Source organism: Nelumbo nucifera, chromosome 1 (assembly GCF_055504915.1).
Source record: "Nelumbo nucifera cultivar China Antique chromosome 1, China Antique-T2T, whole genome shotgun sequence".
In the NCBI taxonomy this organism is placed as follows: domain Eukaryota; kingdom Viridiplantae; phylum Streptophyta; class Magnoliopsida; order Proteales; family Nelumbonaceae; genus Nelumbo; species Nelumbo nucifera.
In genome coordinates, this window is record NC_142649.1 from 28583865 (window position 1) to 28603692 (window position 19828).

Consider the following 19828-nt stretch of genomic DNA (forward strand, 5'->3'; position numbering starts at 1 on the left):
TTTAAATCAATCTTCAATAACAGTGCTAGAAAAGCTTCAATGCAACCCTTCTAACCTTAAAGGTTGATGCAAATTACTTGCTTTGATACCATGGTAGCTAGGGTAGATAGGGTAGCTAGGGTTTGTACAAGAGAAGAGAAAATGGGTTTGAAGGGTGTGTAAAAGTGTCTCACATAGTCACATGCCCAAGCAAGTTGTATTACATACTAATGAGATACAAAAGATGAGAAGGGACTATTATGCCCTTTTCAAGTACAAGAAAGAATAAAAGAACAAATAAAACAATGTACAATTATATAGCACCTAGGATACATGATAAAAAGATACTCCCAAACAAGAGATAACTCTTATAATTTCTATAAGGAAACCTTCCTACCCAACCAAGTTTACATAACCATACAGTATTTAGGAAACCTTCTTAGATTACTTAGCAAGTTTTCTTTCATTTTCTACTTCTCTTCTTATCCTTTTCTGGTCTTAGAGACAACCCTTTAAATCTCTCATCTCACTGACAATGCTTAGACATCGAAGCACAGGTACATGTATTCATCTTCCTTTCTTCTTCCGCTCATCTAAACAGGGGATCCACCCGTTTCCTTCAAGACATTGAAATAGGGCTTGACCCCATTATGTTTCTAATAGAATTTTCTTCTAGTTTGAGATTGATCACTTTTCTACAACTCCATTGCCACACAGTATGGTTATCTACTACTCAGTACAATGATCTTTCTCTACAACCTCCACTCACTAACACCTTGGAAATCAATTTCCACAGGGAAGTTTTCACAAGTGAAACTATATTTTCTGTAATTTTCTACACCAAGTTGGATTGCCATGTTGTTACTTGAGTGTTGGGAGTCTGTGGTTGAGTTTTGAGAGCAATCCAACATTCCTCCGAGTAGTTTATTTTGTGGTGTAGATACAAAACGGGTCAGGGTGATGGTGTAAATGGGTCAGATCTTTTCTTTATCTAGCTTAGGTTTGACCCATTACACTTAATAAGTTTCAATTACTATTATTTAAATATTGAAAATTAATCTTATTTAATTATTATAATTTTAGTTAATTACATCAATTTTTTAATAATCTATAATTACATTAATTATATGATAAAAACAATATGATTTAATAAAATTTATTTTAGTAATTTTTTATTAATACAAGTTTTTATTTCAAAATAAAGTTAATACAAATTAATACATGTTTATTAATAAAACAACAATAAGTAAGAAAGTTATAGTTTTGAAATTAAATCTTATAATTTCATATCCATTTAAAAAAATAAAATGCTACTACAAATTTGTTGATAAAATTAAAAGATTAACAAAACTATTAGTTTTAAATTTTAGTTACTATTAATTTAAAATCCCCCGATCCATTGAAAATAAACAAAATTAATACTAAATAAAAATTTAGTAAAAGTTAAAAGATTGAATAAAAAATAAAAATTAATGCATGTTGGGTCAGGTTGTGGATCAACCTAAGCCCAACCCTAAGTCACAAACCTTGTGCTCAAACTTGACCCAGCTCACGGTTAAGCCTGAGTTTATCAACCTAAGCCTAACCCGAGCTTAACCCAACACATCTCAGACTAGGCATGGGCTTGGGCATGTTTTAACCCAATTTCTGGGCAGATAGATTGATAATATGTAGACATGCATTTCATAAAATGTTGGGTAGACACAAATTGGGTCTGGTTGGCGGGCTTGGACTACTCAAAGCTTCAACTCAAGCCCAACTCAAACCCAACTCAAAAACTCAAACCCAGCCTGTGTAAAAGCTTTAGTTGAGCTAAATCGGGCTCGGGTTGAACCTATCCAAGTTGCACCCGTATCTCCTTTTGCCTCAAGTTCTTTTAACAATGCCATACATCCTACGGGTCCCCACTAGTTTAAATCTAATAGATAGGATTTGTTTTGAATTTTATTTGAAAGTCCTTACGCTAGAACCAATGAAAATTTGGAAGATACCATCCAAGAGTCCACCTGACAAACCCACCAACATACATGGTCAATGATGTTTGAAGCATTAATGAATCAAATTTGGATTAGGTATATTGAATTGGAGCTAATAATCCATTTGTAGGCCTAATGCATAAACCTATGCATTAGATCCTTATTCTTAACGGGGCAAACTTGGATATGGGCCCAAACAAGTCATAGAAAAGTCAGAGGACTGTAGGACCCCATCAAACATGACTAATCTAGTGCATCACATCTATCCTGCAAACTATTTAGTGTCAAGTTATAAATGTTCAACCATAAATTGGCCTCAGACCAATAAAACCCTACTTTTGCACAGGGGGAAATGAAAAAGTACTTAATGGAGATGAGAGTAAGAAAAAAGTCTTTCTCATGAGCCCCACTCCCTCCACATGTAATAAACTAATAATACAAAGGGCAATGCTAAATGCTAAGCATACAAACTTGTTTGCTTTCTAGATATCTTATAAATGCACTGAACATCATGCATCTGAAACATTGTATCAGTTCGAGTGGGCCTCCCAAGTCCCAACTGTTAGTACAGTTGGTCCCATGTAATAATGCATGAATGCATCTAATTTTAGTCTACCTTTATGTCTCTTTTTTTCCAATTTTTCAGAAAGCAGTGCTGAGTTCACCCCTGCAACTCTAATAAGTTTAAAAATGTACTGATTCAAGAAGAATGTAAAATCGAAAAGCATTTTGCTTTTGAAATTCAAAAGCGCTTTGCTTTTCAAGACTTTTTGTACATTTCTGATACTAGATGTGCCATTTCTTGAAAATAAACAGAAAGGTCGGAATCATAAATTTTGCTTTTAGCCATTACTCCATCCCTTTACAAGGAAAAATAAAAATTAAATATGATGATCTTACACATTCAAAATTTAAAAAAGTAATAGCAGTGGGATCATGATCCACTGCTAGCTAGTAGGTTTCTTTGTCTAAGAAATATAAAAATTATGTAAGATTTATTCGTTATTCCTGAATCCTAATATAGAATCCCTCTCATGTAGAATAAACTCTAATTTCTAGTTGAAAAATATAAACTTGTGACCATTCATCTGGTTCTTCTAATATTTTTAGCCAATGTATAAATTGGGTTCGGATTTGGCTTTTATCAAAATTCTAATGAGCCTTGCCTGAAGCTCGAGCCCAAAACAGTATAAAGTTGGACCCGAAGCCCGACCCATAAACAGTTCTAATCGTTGCAGCATTACATATCCCATAATTCTGTGAATAAACTTCTGTCTGCTTCTTTTTTATATTTTCTAGATCCTCTATAAGTTGCTTCTTGGTATTTCTTTGTTCCTTTTTTGAATGAATCTGATTGGACGATGTCAGCTACCTGTGTGATAAGAGAAATGGAAGGAAGTGGGAAAATTATTTCAAGGAGAAAAGTCTCTATTCTGTCAAATGGGGAAGGCTGCTACATGACCTCACTTATATCTGCCACATCTATGGCTGACATGAACTATTCACTGGCTAGTGGGCCATCTGAACTATGACATGTTCTTTTAACTTATCGGTCCATATCGGCTCTCCATACTCCATATTTCAACAATTAATATGGCTACACAGGAGATGGAGAGAGATGTAAGCTAGAATTTGCTCCATGAATAGGATGCACTGTGGACCCTTTTGGGCCCAAACCAATAAACCATACTCTAGGTGGTCCAGGTGGAAAATGTCTGAGTTCTTTTTTTTTCACCAAGAAAACTAAACAAGTAGATGACTGTAAATTAGCAAAGTAATTGAGCACATCTATTATGGATAGATAGGGGTGTCCAAGATTTGTTCCAATCCGATCTAGTCCAATGTGAATCTATTACAAATGGATTAGGTTCAATCTAATTCAACGAATGTTTTGGACCATTTTGGACCGGTCTAATTTAATGTCTGAACCATCTAATCTGTTTAAATTTGTTTTAATTTAAATTAGTTTCGACCCAAACCTCGTCAATTAACACATATTCTTATCTAGGTCAATAGACCAGATATTGGCTTAATCCAATCAAATCCAATATAAATTTATTACGAACAGGCCAGGTCCAGTCCAATCTAATAAATATTTGAGATCGAATTGATTCAATTCAATATGTTTTGTTGGTCCATCTAATCCATCTAAATTGATTTTGGATTGGATGAGATCCAGTCGAAAAACGGTCTATAGACACCCCTATGGATAGAGATAGTTACAGACAGCCACCCTGTATTTGCGGGGTTGTAACACTTGGCTCCCTGATGAACTTTGTCTTGCAACAAACACCTTATTAAACTTTTGGATTCAGCACTTTGTACCAAGATCAATATTCCATCAGTTAAGTTCATGGGGTATTAATTCCGTTAAATATTTCTAAAACCACGAACTACCTTTACGTTATTTTATTAGACCATTTTGCCCTTTTAATTTATTTTTTTAAATTCTTAACTCTCTCCTCTCACATGTTTTTCTCATTTTTATAACAAATTAAGTTCACCTTGGGAACACCTTTAGAATAATTAACCGGTTCACCAATGCCATGAGAGTAAATTGTGCTTTAAGATGGTTATTTTCATTATTTTGATATTTATTGCAAGGTTTTTAAAACTGAATTAGATAGGGAACGGTTCTAGGGTCCAGTTCCCAGATTGAACGGTCTGAACGGATGGCCTGCTCTGACAAAAAAAAATCTAAAAGTTTAAAAAATAAAAAGCGGTCAAAACCGTTGTCCGGATTGACGGTTCAACGATTCGATCGCCGAGGTCAGCAAATTCATGACCAAATCAATGGTTTTTGGCTAAAAGACGGTTTTGGAGTGAAATGGAACTGGTCAAGTAACCGTTCCCGATTTTTCTGGTCCGATCCGATTTTGAAAACATTGATTTATTGTTGTCAGACCATAAAATCTGAAATGGGCAATTTAATATTTTTATTCTCACTGTCAAACCCTATTAGCGGGTTAGGGGCAAAGTGTTGGAATCCAAAATTTCAGTGGGTTTCTGTCACAAAACAAATTTATAGGGACTAAATCATGGTTTTTAAAACCGACTCAGAAACCGAATCGGTCAGGGATCTGGTTATCGGGTCGAATGGTTGGCCCGTTCTGACAAAAGAATTAAAAAATAAAAAATAGTCAAAACCGTTCGAATGGTTAACCACTCGGGTCAGCGGTTTGCTAACCAAAATCAACGATTTTTGAAGAAATTCCAATTTTAGTAAAAATCGAAACCGGTCACCTGATCGGTTCCCGATTTTTCCGGTCCAACCATCTGGCCGGTCCGATTTTGAAAACCATGGACTAAATTGTGGCTATCTATAAAATGTAGCCAAAACATGAAAAAAATATTCAAATATAACAATACCTTTTTACTCGAAGAAAAGATGGTGCTTTGCAAACTGAGAAAGTGAGAGGTGAGAAGTACATCCAATGGAGAGAAGCGAAAGAAAAGGTCCTTCCCATGGACCCTACTACTCTACTTCATACAAGTCTGCATCTGCCGCGACCATTATCGCAGAAAAATCTCTTTCAATTGACCCTTTTAGTACAATCCCCAAAAAAAAAAAAAAGATGATTCAGCATTTTGAATTTTAAATAAATGGGGATTGTGTCTGCTCTAGTGGGCGGTTGTAAGAATTTGGGGTCGGCTAGTATTCTTGTTTTTTTTTGGGGATCATCCAAATTAACCTTATCCCAAACTATATATGGGGTCGGCTACGTGATTTGCCATTTCTGTTTGGTGCCATAACATTGTTAAATTATGGAATATTCAGGTTTTGAAAATTTGAAAGACAAAAATATTCAGATATTGAAAATCAAAAACTTTGTTTTTGAAATAAATTAGAATGAGCACATTTTGTCACTAAATGCTAGTCCAATTATTCTTCTGTTGTGAAAATAATAGCCTATTAGGGTTGTTGAAGATAACATCATATCAAGATTGTGAATCTCATGGTTCATGAGTAATTTTCATGTTGATACTTGTATATGCAACTATACAAATGTAATGAAACATGCAAATACATTCTTGAATTCCCACTTTGACTATAATAATTCATATACAAAACTAGCCTAATTTGAGTGATCAAATGTAGCGTGTGGTAAGCACACAACGAACTATTGTTTCACCATTTATTAAAGTATTAGGAAGGGATTTGTGCAATGTATGAGCTTTGTTAACAGAAATTGCGACAATAGAAACGTATAAGAATAAATAATTTTTTATATTTTAATTTTTAAATAATTAATAATTATTTATATTTTATTTACTATTTTTAATAATTTAAGAAAATTTTCAATAGGTACTTATACTTTAAGCTGAGTGTCAATTTAGTACTCAACCATAAAATGTGATAATCTAATACTCAAACTTTGATTTTGAGATAATCTAGTACCTTATTAATAGACAGATATACAATTTAAAACTTTTGAAAATATCAAAATTACCCTTAAAATATAATACTATTCATCATCTTCTTTTTCGAGAAAATAAAACAGAGTCCAACTTTTTGCTTTCAATTTCTCATTACCGCCGGAACGTGAGCATGATGGAAACAGAACTGACTTAGAACGAGGGCTTGTATTTGTACCTATCCTCAATCGATTCCTTGTGTTTTGCCTGTTGAAACCCTAGATTCGTCAAAAGAACCAGGTTCTGAATCGCAAGACCAGGTGGGTCACTTCTCTGATCCGTCTGTTTGCGATTCTTCCAAGGAATTCGATAGCTGCGATGCGGTTATGCTGGAGGAATCTCAAGATGTAAATGGAGAAGGAGAGGCTTTGGCGTCATCGTCTTCTCTCTACTACTCGATCTTGCTGATGCCGATACACTTCGCTGCAGCATTTCTAATTCCGTCAGTCTGCGCAAACATAGGCTTTTCTGCTCAAGCCCTGAGATGTTCCTAACTCTGTACTAAACGGCATGAACGGCTTCTCAACCGGGCCCGCTGGTGACGCGAACTCGTTGAACTGCGTATGGTGAGGCGCCGGGGACACCTGTTGCAATAGTACGGCCGCCGGCGGTGGAAGAGATAGTGGCAATACTAGCTGGCTAGGGTTTGGCGGGTTTGGCGCATGGTTGGATCCGGAGACATGATTCGAAACCTCACACGAGTCGGCTCTGGGAAGGGAAAGACTCAGACCAGTTGGAGGATCGCTGGTTAAAGATGATGTTTCCAGCTGTGGTTGCGACGGCTGCTAAGGAGGTAGGATACCGCCTGTCCTCGCCACAGCTCGATAGACGTGAGAAGATGATATCACCGTAAGGCTAGAATCACTTACGTCGGATCCAGCAGGACTGTTAGGGCTGCTAAGATAGAGAGCACAGACGGGTGGAGTCGCTACGCCAAAGCTCACCGATCTCTTTAACGGCTGACTTGCATGTCCATCTACACCGCTAGTCCAATAGACAAAGAGGTTGAAATTGGAATAACAGAAGGTTGATAAAGAAAATTAGATGACACGTAAAGGGCATTTATGTCTTTTCTTATAAAATAGTCTCAAAATGAAAGTTTGGGTTAGGGCTATTCATAAGAAGGCCCAACCCGACCAAACTGACCAACTCAACCCGAGTTAGCCGGGATTTCATCAGCACGGATCGGTTTCGGGTTGTGCAAATTCCTAAACCGATGATTCGGGTTGGTTTCGGTTTTCACACAAGAAAACTGAAACCGACCCGAACTGAACCAACTTAGTTCCTAGTTAAAACATGAAGTTCCAAAGCCCATTAGGCCACCTAGTTTTTGAATGGTTGCAAGAAACTTTGGATTAGTGAATAGTGATTAATGAACAACTTTTGTGATTAACTTTTCATTTAAATTTTATCATAGGAGATGATTGAAATGATGTTCAATTTATGACTGTTTTGCTTAACACTGGGTTGGTTTCGGTTTATATGTCAGGTAGTCCAATCAGGTCGGGTCGGTTGGAAAAACCGCAGTAAACCGACCCAACCCGACCCGTGAACAACCCCAGTTCGAGTAATAGATTGCCACATTTTAAAGTTCGGGTACTAAATTAGCACTTGACCTAAAGTACAGGGTACCTATCGGGAATTTTCCCTAATAATTTTTACAATACAAAATAAAATAATAATAATAATAATAATAATAATAATAACAATAATAATAATAATAATAATAATAATAATACATTTAACTAACAATAGTTAAATCTCCAATAATTATTGAAAATTTGTTGTTAAATGAAAAAAACAAAAATAGATTTATACGTACTTATTGAAAATATATTTATCAAAAAATATAATAAATAATTACTAAAAATACAAAAAAATAGTATATATATAATATATAATAGATATTAGATAAATATTTTAAAACTATTATTAATAAATATTAATTTTTCTGAAAATTATTTTCTACATTATTAATTGATATAAGTGAAGTAATGATTTTATCATTAGTACAATAATAATTGTAATTATTATTCTAATATTTAATATAATTAAAAATTAATTTTTGAAGGTGATTACATATTTATGTTATTTTGAGGCTTAAATACCTCTAAATTATTAAATCTATCTTTTATTATTACAATGATATTTATTTTTTTGTAAATAATTTATAATTTATATTCTTATTAGCAAATTTTTATTAAATATATTATACTTACTTTTATGCTTTTAGTAATTTTTATTAAATGTATTAATTAGTTATTTAAATAATTTCTTTATTTAAAATTTTAAAATATTAATTATTTGTGAAATTGGATAATTCATAAAAGTATAATTTGTACTATTATTTCATAAGTTTGTTATTATTTTTGTAAAATATAATAACTTGATTAATTTGAATATTATGAAGTCTATTATACTTATTTTTTTTAATTCTTTTTTACTTTAAATTTATTACATAATATTAAATATTTTGTTATATAATCATTTAGCTACTTTTAATATTTTTTTATTTAAAATATTTAGTTTTTGATGTATTTAAATAATATTTTATTTATTAGTTTTTAAATTTTTTATTATTTAAATAACATTTAAATAATTTTCCATTATATTTTTTGTTTTTCTAATAAATCTTTAAAGTTATGACATAATTTAATTACAATATTTTAATAATTCTTAAATTTTTTAATTAAAACTTTGTTTAGATAGATATAGATGAGAAAGTGGGGGAGAGAATAAATAGGAATTAGAGATAATTTAGGCAAGATTAATGGCCTAATGGGTGTGCTTTTTTGGAGATAAAATTTCTTAAAGCAATTTTTTTTTTTTTTTATGGGAAAGTAGAGCAGAGAATAGAGGGGTGTTGGACTGAGACTTGAGTAAAGGGGATAGTGGTGCCATGTGTAGGGGTGATCATTAAAATTTGAAAAACTGAACTAAACTGATGAGATCAAATTGAAAATTCCAAATAACTGAACTAGTCGGTTTGATATTTCCAAAAAATCGAAGGTACCAGTTAACCAATATACAAAATTTGTGGTTAATTGAACTGACAAGTATACATATATTTATGTATATTATATATATTTTCCATATATATTTTATACTATCTATATATTATAAATGAATATATATATGCATTATATATACTTATAATAAATAATATATTATTTATTATTCATTATATAATATTTTATTTGTATTTCTAGTATTTTTATTATATATTTATATATTTTTATAAATTTCAGAAAATGGAAAAACCAATGAACCAAACCAATCAACCAGTTAATTGATTGACTTCAATTACTGATTTTCCAAAAACCGGTAGTACTAGTTCGGTTTAAAAAATAGGCCCATGGAACCAAATTGTGTTGCTAGACATTAGAAAAGAAACTCTCTCTTTCTTTATCTATTGGTTGTTTGTAAAAAGTCACATGAAATAAAATAAAATTAAAGAAAATTCCAATTAAAAAATTTAACAATTATTTAAATATTATAATGAAATTATGTAATAATTTTAAAATATTCATTAAAAACACAAAAGAATTATAATAGGTTTAATAATATTCATATTATTAATAAAATGTTATTAATAATATTCATTTTAAAATTTTATATTAATAAAATATCAATAATTATAATGTTATGGATTATTCAATTTAATAACTAAATCATATTTTAAATATATAAATAAAATTATTTAAATGTTATTCAAATGATAGAAATTAAAATTAGAAAATAAAATATTATTTAAATAATTGTCGTTTTAAATAACAAAATATTAAAAATAGCTAAATAACTTTAAAAAAAATAAAATTTAAACAACAAAACAATTTAAATATTTTACATATTACGAAAATATTTAAATAATGAAATATTTAACGTAACCAAATTTTTAATAGTTAAAAATTATGTATTAACAATATAAATATTTAACAATTTAAATATTTTACATTTTATTTTACAAAATGAATAAAAAAATTATGTATTAACAATATAAGTTATAATTTTATGAATTGTTATATTTAATAAATAATTAATATTTTAAAATTAAAATAATATTATTATTTAAATAATGAAATAATATTGTAAATAAATGTTTTTTAAATACTTTAAATATAAATATTAGTAACTAAATCATCTTTTAGTTTTCTAAAAACCAGTAGTACCGGTTCGGTTACAGAAAAAGGCCCATGGTTCGGTTAACCAAACCGTGAGCACCCCTACTTATGAATGCCTCTTCTGGTTTTTCTTACTTCAATATGCTCATTAATTCTATTTTCCTGTCCTTTTCCTTCTTATTGCTCTTAATTCTATTTAGTTATCAATATCATTATCTCAACATACATCATACTCTTTTTCTAGATCTCATGATATATAAGATATCATTCATAACAAAATACAAAAAATAATGCAATATTGCTGATGTTTTTACCAATTAAATGCTTCCATGGAATTCATTTTCTTTTATTCAAGGGAAAATATTTTTGCCTATCTTATTTCATGAGGCTATGTTTTGTGTTAATGATAAATAGAGTTAGGTGTACACTCTCAGTTTAACCAAGTTTCTAACAGTTTTTTATAGTATAATTTGTTTAAACCTGCCACTTTACCTATTTAATGTGCAAAACTTACACCCTTGAAAGGGAACTAGAGAACCTGTACCAGAAGGCCTAATAATCTGATAAAAAACTGAAGGGATGATATTGAAGCATGTTGCCAAACAAAAACTGAATTATGCTCTTAATTAATACTCATCCTACATATACCTAGCAACTTAAATGAATATGGTCTCCAATAATTTAAACCTAAGAGTTCTACTTCTGCCTTGTATAAGCACAAGATTAAAAAAATTCTCTTTCTTCCCCACTAGCAAATTCAGGTTCAAAAGAAAAAAAAAATTGTCGTCTTCAGCAAGGGCATCAATTCTCTAAGCAACGTTCTCTTCACACACCCAATTCAGGTTGAACAAAATTGTTTGCTTGAGAGAGAACACCTACCGAATTACTTTCTTTGGATTGCCATGTGAAGAGGTCCCACCAAAGGACTGCTGTAAATCTGTCTACCCACCAGAAACCGATCCTGAACTTCCCTCACCATCTTTGTATGATCCATTTGTCCCATGTTGATAATATGGGATGCTAATGTGAGGTATCTCACATCAGTAGAATGGGATGCTGTTGTGGGGTATATATGTGCTTGGGTTCCCTCTTTCTAACAGCTAGCTTTTAAGGGTGAAGACTGGGGTATGTGTAACTGTATTGGGTTTGTGATAGTGGTTTCACCGTCATGTATAGGCTGTTTCTAAGATGGCAAGAGTGGGGGTGATTGGTAAGGAAACTCGGAATTGTAAAATGTGATATCATAGGCTGTGAATATGCTATGAGTATTCAAACCATAAAGACTGTATCCTACAAACACATAATGAATTGCATGGCTGGCAAATTCATTGGATGGTGGTGGTCATATTTGAGCATAACATAGACACCCGAAGACACGATAACCCATGTACATTTTGTGAAATCATCAACAATAGTAAGAAAGTAATGTGCTCCAGCGTGGGATGGATGGGGTCTTATACACCCCCACCATTTATCACAATGAACAAGTTGAAAGGGTACAATAGACCTGTTGTTACTAATAGGAAATGGTGTCCGATCTTGTTTTGCTTGGTGGTAGGTGATGAAGGGGAATTTGGCCCGACCTCATAATCAGGAGACACGTGAGCATGACTCAGCATAAGGGATAACTCGACATGATCAGATCGGCACGTGGACATGACTCAACGCGGGTGATAGCTCAGCATAAATCAACTCGCTACAAAGCGACCTCGGGTACGTTGGTACTCTGGACTAAAATTACTTCGGGCCAAGATCGCCCCTGTACCAGTTCGCGACCTGGACAGCAGAGCCAAGTCCGCTACAGGTCGAGCTTGGACAGATGAGCCACCTCGGGACAGGCCTACCTCGGTGCAAGAACACCTCGGTACTAAAGCACTTCGGCATTCGGGGCAGATCAAGTCTGTGGAATGCAAACCCAAGCAGCCCGACACTTCATAAGCAGCCCATTGCCTAGTCTGGTCGACCTCCGCATGGTAGCCTTGAGGAACACACCTCCGTACTCTGCATCCCACGAGACCGTACTTTGTAACGGCTACATTAGTTCACCCACTCACCGATTCAGACGGAGATGGCCAACCTCACAGCGGGAGACGTTACTCCCAACTAACACGGTAACGGATCTGACACAGCGGAAATTCAGGACCTACTCCACCAAACCCGTCAAGACTCTAGTATATAAAGACTTCACCCCCCGAGGGCGAAGGTATGTTCTATTATTGTTGTGTGTGTAATCTTTGCTCTCTAGCTCTCTAACTCACTGTTATCATCTTCAAGCTCTCTACTACCAGTGTGTTCTAACTTAGCCATCGGAGTGTCCCCGCCGGGTGATCCACCCCGAGATCTCTGATTCCTCTCTTGCAGACTACCCTGTTAATGTCGTTTCTGGCAACCAGATCATCTCCAGTAGGGAGCAGCCGGATTACGCCACATCATTTGGCGCCGTCTGTGGGAAACTCGTTACTAAAAGCCTTTTATCTCTATTTCAAAAACCTAAAACTCAAACCCATGGCTTCTTCTTGCAACGTCGGACAACACAACGAAGTGAACATCTCCGGGGGGCAACCTCAGTTCCCGACTATCTGCATAGGCCAATTCACCATACCGCTCCCCATGGGTGGGGTTCCAGCACCTACTGTACCTCAACCAACTGAGCCTATGAACGCCCCACTTCCCCTTGTAGTGGGTGTGACCTCCGTTGAACCCTCTATGGTTCCCCCTGGAGTCGGACAAAACTAACTAAGCGACCTGGTATATTGTGTGCGGGCTATTCAAGCCCAAACGCAGAAGGTCCAACAGTTCCAGCAGTACCAACAGCAAGTTCTACACCACATGTACTAGCAACAGTTCCCACCGTTGCAGTAGAACCAACAACCAACCCCACCTCAGTGTCCAATCACCCCGAGCAAGCATCGCTGCCAAAGCAGCCGTCCTTGCCGGGGAGAGACCTCCCAGGTCTCGTCTCGCGGCAGGAGGGAAAGACAAGTTGTTCCTCCCATCTCTCAGCAAGTAAGCAAGTCGAGAGATACTCGACCGACCAGAACCAGTCCACCTCGGCCATCGTGACCTGAAGGCACTCTTGCAGGAAACCAGTTTGAAGTCCTAGTCGAGGACTCCAGACGAGGCATTTCGGTTCGTAGTAGCCGACAATCCGAATCACTTCCGACCAAGGCACCATCTGATAGTGCGGAGGTCAGCAGCATTGCTGCGGAGCCAGTCCAGCAACAGCAAAGGAGACATGCTAGGGCACCTCACGCGGTAAATTCAGGACAACTCGCGGGACCTGGCCAACTTGAGCAGCCTAAAGGTAGGATGGAGGTAAGCTCGGGAGTCACAAAAACCGCTCCCCTCCTCTCTGTACCCTCTCCACTATCCTTCAAACTCTTGGCTTCCCCGATGCTAATGAACTTCAGGGTCCCCCCTGGATAAGTATGACGGGTCTTTTGACCCAAATGACCACGTAGATTCTTTCTAGTCCCAGATGCACCTCGTTGGGGCTGACGAAGCATGCATGTGCGTTGATTTCTCCATGACCTTCAAAGGGGTAGCTCGCACTTGGTACAAAAACCTTGCACCTGGGACAGTTAAAAGTTGGGCGCAGCTCATACAATTGTTCACCTCGCACTTCATCACCAGTAAGAAGTGCCTGAGGTCACAAGAAAGCCTTCTCAGTATAGTCCAAAGGGAAGGAGAGTCGATTCGAATCTACATCAAACGCTTCAATGACACTTGCCTACTAATCCCAGACTTAAACCCCGCCGTAAGACTCGTGGCAGCAAAAAAGGGGATCACCCACAGGGAATTCAAGTGGCATGTGGTGGCAAACAAACCCAAAGACATCATAGAATTCCTTAAGTTCGCCGTTTCATCCCCGAGCTCCCCCGGTTGAAAGAACGAGCTTCACACCTCTCAACGCGAAGCGAGGGGAAATTCTTATGGCGATCAAGGACGCTTCTTTTGTGAAGTGGCCACCCCGATTGAGGGGGGACCCGACCCTTAGAAATAAAAATGTATTTTGTCACTTTCATAGAGATCACGGTCATAGTACTAAAGATTGTAAAAAACTCCGCGATGAGATTGAAGAGCTCATCCGTCGCGGCTACTTGAAAAATTTTGTACAAAAAAGTAATAAAAACCAGGTAGATTGACAGGGGGAGCAAAGGAGAGATGCTCTCGAGCCTAGCAGCCAGCGCAACAAGCAACCGCAGAGACAGCCGCCCGAGGAGAGACCAATCCGCAAGATGATCAACACGATCACCGGCGGATCCATAGTAGCAGGCTACACCTCGGCCACAGGAAAGTCCTTAGTTCGTGAACTAGAGTGCGAGCAGAATCCGCCGAAGCGACCCAGGCCCGAAGACCCGATATTCTTCACGGAAGACGACGCGCGAGGAGTCCAGTACCACCATGATGATGCACTGGTGAAAAGGATGAGGGTCAACGACTTCGAGGTGAAGCGTATCCTGGTTGACTCCGGCAGCTCAGCAGATATCCTGTTCAAAGATGCGTTCGACAAGCTCCAGCTCCAGGAAAGCGACCTCAAGCCAACGAGCACTCCACTGGTAGGCTTTAGCGGAGAGGAAGTCAGACCCTTAGGGCGAATCTCGATACCTGTGGAGATCGGCACCTGGCCTAGCATCGCGAGGTTTGAGCACACCTTTCTGGTGGTCGTGACTCCCTCCCCGTACAATGCCATTATAGGTCGGCCTATCACCCACGTGCTTCGCGTGGTGGTGTCCACCTACTACTTGGCTATGAAGTTCCCTATGGAATTCAGAGTTGGGACAGTGCGAGGTGACCAGCTCGAGTCCCGCAAGTGCTATGTTGCCGCTCTCAAAGGGAAAGCCAAGCTGGCAGACGACCTCGAGCTAGAGCGGCCTGTGGAGTACTTTGAGGAGCGAGCTACACCAACTGAAGGGACAATCCACATCCTGACCTCAACAGAAGATCGAGACAGAACCCTCTAGATCGGAGCAGTGATCGAGGAGCCTCTTCGCTCTCAACTGGTAAGTTTTTTACTTAAGAATTTAGATGTGTTTGCCTGGTCCGCGGTAGAGATGCCTGGTATAGATGCTAAGGTAATAACTCACAAGTTGGACACTGATCCTTTAGTCAGGGCAGTTAGACAGAAAAAACGCAACCTCGCCCCAGAGCGTTGGAGGATAGTCGATGAGGAGGTCAGGAAATTCCTTGCAGCTGATTTCATCAGGGAGATCCACTACCCGAGCTGGGTGGCTAACACCGTTCTGGTAAAAAAGGCCAACGGTAAATGGTGCAAGTGCATCGATTACACCGACCTGAATTCAGCTTGCCCGAAGGATTGTTTCCCACTCCCTAAGATCGACTGTCTAGTGGACGCTACTCAGGGCACGAGTTGCTGAGTTTTCTAGACGCATACTCGGGTTATAACCAGATCAAGATGGACCCCGCCGACGAGGAAAAAACGACATTCATAACCGAGCTACGACTGTATTGTTACAAGGTCATGCCCTTCGGGCTAAAAAATGCCAGGGCAACCTTTCAAAGACATGTCAACAAACTTTTTGAGCCGTTGATTGGCAATAAGGTTGAATGCTATATAGACGACATGGTCGTCAAAACCCAGTTCTCAGACTGTTTAATAAGTGACTTGCAATGTGTTTTTGAAATTTTGTGCATGTATAGTATGAAGTTGAACCCTAGCAAGTGTGTCTTTGGTGTCAACTCGGGTAAATTCCTAGGTTACATAGTTAACCGGTGCGGCATTGAAGCAAACCCCGAAAAGATCAAGGCTATCCTAGATATGAAGCCACCTCGCAAGTTGAAAGAGGTTCAAAGGCTTAATGGTCGCATGGCTGCCGTATGCTGCTTCATGTCCAAATCAGCAGATCGCTGCCTGCCCTTTTTCAAAGCAATCAAGAAAAGTAAAGACTTCGAATGGACTGAAGAGTGCCAGCTCACCTTCGACGAGCTGAAGAAATACCTAGTTAGTATCCCGGTTTTGACCCGACCTGAGGAGGGCGATGTTTTAAAGCTATACCTCTCCGCAAGCAATGAGGTGGCTAGCTCGGTACTAATAAATGAAGTAGATCGGGTCCAACGACCTATCTACTATGCGAGTAAAGTTTTGCATGATGCAGAAACCAGGTACCCAAAGATCGAGAAGTTGGCATACGCATTGGTCACAGCAGCTCGGAAGCTTCGCCTGTATTTCCAAGCCCACACTGTCGTAGTCCTCACAAACAAACCTCTGAGGCAATTCTTATTCAAGCCCGAGGTATCTGGCAAACTGACAAAGTAAGCCATCAAACTCAGCGAATACGACCTCCAGTACGAGCCTCAAACGACGATTAAGGCCCAAGCCTTAGCCGACTTTGTAGCAGAATGTACCTTCAGCACCATAACCCCCGAACTGATGGAGCTCGAACACAAAGAGGAGGCCTCGACCAGTACGACACCTGTTCCGGATAGAGCAAGGCCGACTTGGGACGAGGAGCCCTAGATCCTCCATGTAGATGGTTCATCCAATCAATAAGGAAGCGGAGCTGGCGCTATTCTGCACGGGCCAAGCGGGGTGAAACTGGAGTACAAACTTCGGTTCGAGTTCGTGGCATCCAACAATGAAGCAGAGTATGAAGCACTACTAGCTGGTCTTACACTCGCGAAAGAGGTACAGGCGAAACACATCATCATTTATAGTGATTCCCAGCTCGTGGTCAACCAGGTCACTGACGATTACGAAGGTCGTGACCCCACCATGGCTACTTATTTAGCCAAGGTCAGGGAAGTTCTACACTACTTCCAATCACACTTCATCAGGCAGATTCCAAGGTCCGGGAACGCTGAGGCCGATGCCCTGTCCCGGTTAGCTAGCACAAGCAACAATACCATGAGGACCGTGTACGTAGAGAACCTGCCTCGACCCAACATTCTCTAGGGGGGGGGGGGGCAGAAGAGGCCGCTCCTGTTGCACAAACAAAGTCAAGCTGGATTGACCCACTTGCGAGCTACCTACTTCATGGAACCCGACCTGCAGATTGCAATGCGGCTAGAAGGGTAGAACGACAGGCAGCCAAGTACGTTATGATAGACGGACGGCTGTACCGAAGATCCTACACGTTCCCATACTTGCGCTGCTTGCGACCTTCAGAGGCTGAGCTCATTCTCCACGACACTCATGAAGGCCTGTGTGGTGAAAACTTGGGGGGTAGGGCCCTCGCCCAGAAAGCACTACGGCAAGGATACTACTGGCCCACGATGAAGGTAGATGCACTCGAGCTTGTCAAAAGATGCGATAAATGCCAAAGGTACACCAACATCCATCACCAACCTACTACCGACCTAAAGTACCTCACCTGCCCATGGCCCTTCGCAAAGTGGGGAATCGACATTCTTGGATCATTCCCGCCAGCGATAGGATAGAGGAAATTCCTAGTGATAGCAGTGGATTACTTTACAAAGTGGGTAGAAGCGGAACCCCTAGCAACAATAACAACTCGAACTGTACAGAACTTCTTTTGGAAGAGCATAGTATGCCGCTTTGGACTGCCTCGCGTGCTCATTTCTGACAACGGTAAGCAATTCGAAGATATTAAGTTCCAGAACTGGTGTGCCGAGATGGGGATACAGTAGAACTTCACTTCGGTAGCACACCCCCAGGCGAACGGGCATACAAAAGTCATGAACAGAACCATACTCCACGGACTGAAAGCTTGTTTAGCCCGAGCTAAGGGGCTATGGGTAGACAAGCTGCCCAGTGTACTATGGGCTTACCGAACCATCGTCAAGATCGCCACAGGTGAAACCCCCTTCAACCTCACCTATGGCACGGAACCGGTAATCCCAGCCGAGATCGAGGTACCTACATTACGCCTGGAAGCCTATGACGAAGAAGAAAACGGTGACGAGCTCCGCACTAACCTCGACTTGGTAGAAGTACGGGACCTCGCATATATCCGGACCGCAGCCTACCAGCAAAGAGTAGCCCGGTATTATAACGCCTGGGTCAGGAAGCGACACTTCTGTGTCGAGGACCTGGTCCTTCGGAAAGTTATGGTACCTGAGCCCGATGTAGATAAGCTCAGACCAAACTGGGAAGGTCCCTACCGAGTAAAGCAGGTACTCGGAGAAGGTACGTATGAGCTCGAAACCCTAGAAGAAAAGCAAGTACCTCGAGTGTGGAATATCAGCAATCTAAGGTGATACTACCCGTGATTGCCAAACTAAAGACACCAACCCCCGAAGCAAGTAAGCAAGTTCTAGCTCTCAGACTGTGATTATTAGCTCGCAGTCTACTATGAGAAGTACTGACTTAGCCATCGGAGTGACCCCACCAGGTTAGCCAGGTCCTCTGACATTTAGATCTTTGTAGGTCTCTAAAGAGCAATGAAGCTCATCAATCCAGCCCTGCACCTGGTCAGCCCAACACCTCACAGGCTACTCGGCACCTCACAAGCAGAGACCTCGATACTGCATAAGACCCATTTGCCTCTTCGGCGTGGGCAAAGTTCGGGAGTGGACCTTAAGTCGCTCCAAAAGGCCTAAGGGCTAAGTTACTGATCAAGACCCAGTTGCCTCTTCGCTGTGGGCAAAGTTCGGGAGTCGACTATGAGTCGCTCCCAAAGGCCTAAGGGCTAAGTTACTGCTTAAGACCTAGTCGCCTCTTCGGCATGGGCAAAACCTTGGAATGGACCTTAAGTCTCTCCTAGAGCCTAAGGGCTAAAATACTACAAGACCTAGTCGCCTCTTCGGCATGGGTAAACCCAAGGAGAGTGGACCTTAAGTCGCTCCCAGAGCCTAAGGGCTAAAAACACCGAACTAATGAAGACTTCGGCAGGTTGGGCCTGAAAAGGAGAAACCACCATTTAAGCAAGTAGCCCGTGTGCAGAGTACATTGCGTGATGTTACCCGTACTAATAGCCATAGCAGGCAGCTAGGGGTGATAAACACTTGGAAAAAATTCCACTTTGGTTACCCTTACTTATTACCAAGCTCGGTAACTCGATAGTTCGGGGTAACCCACACAGATTGGAGTAACAAACACTTGGGCAATTTTATTATTGGTTATCCTTACTGGTTATCCTACTCGGTAGCTCGACAATTCGGGTAACCTATACATTAAATTGCCCAGTTCGGGGCTCACCCACACTTAGAATTATTTTGCACTCAGGTTACTCAAAAACAGTATATTTCATTACAGGAATTTTACTATGACCCAAGCACAATGACTTTGTGGTGTACATCCACAAATCAAAAAGAAGAGAAAGAACAACAAGCTATCATGGGGAGGGGTCCACCACTTCAACCTCATCATCGCTCTCCTCCCCCGACGAGTCGGGCTCCTCCTTCGTTGCCTTGGCC

The 19828-nt window shown here is 39.2% G+C and overlaps 1 pseudogene; it reads right to left on the reverse strand.

Annotated features, from left to right (window-relative positions):
- Nucleotides 1–6346: 6346 nt before the first annotated feature.
- LOC148803048 (uncharacterized) lies at nt 6347–7405 on the reverse strand (annotated as a pseudogene).
- Nucleotides 7406–19828: the final 12423 nt, after the last annotated feature.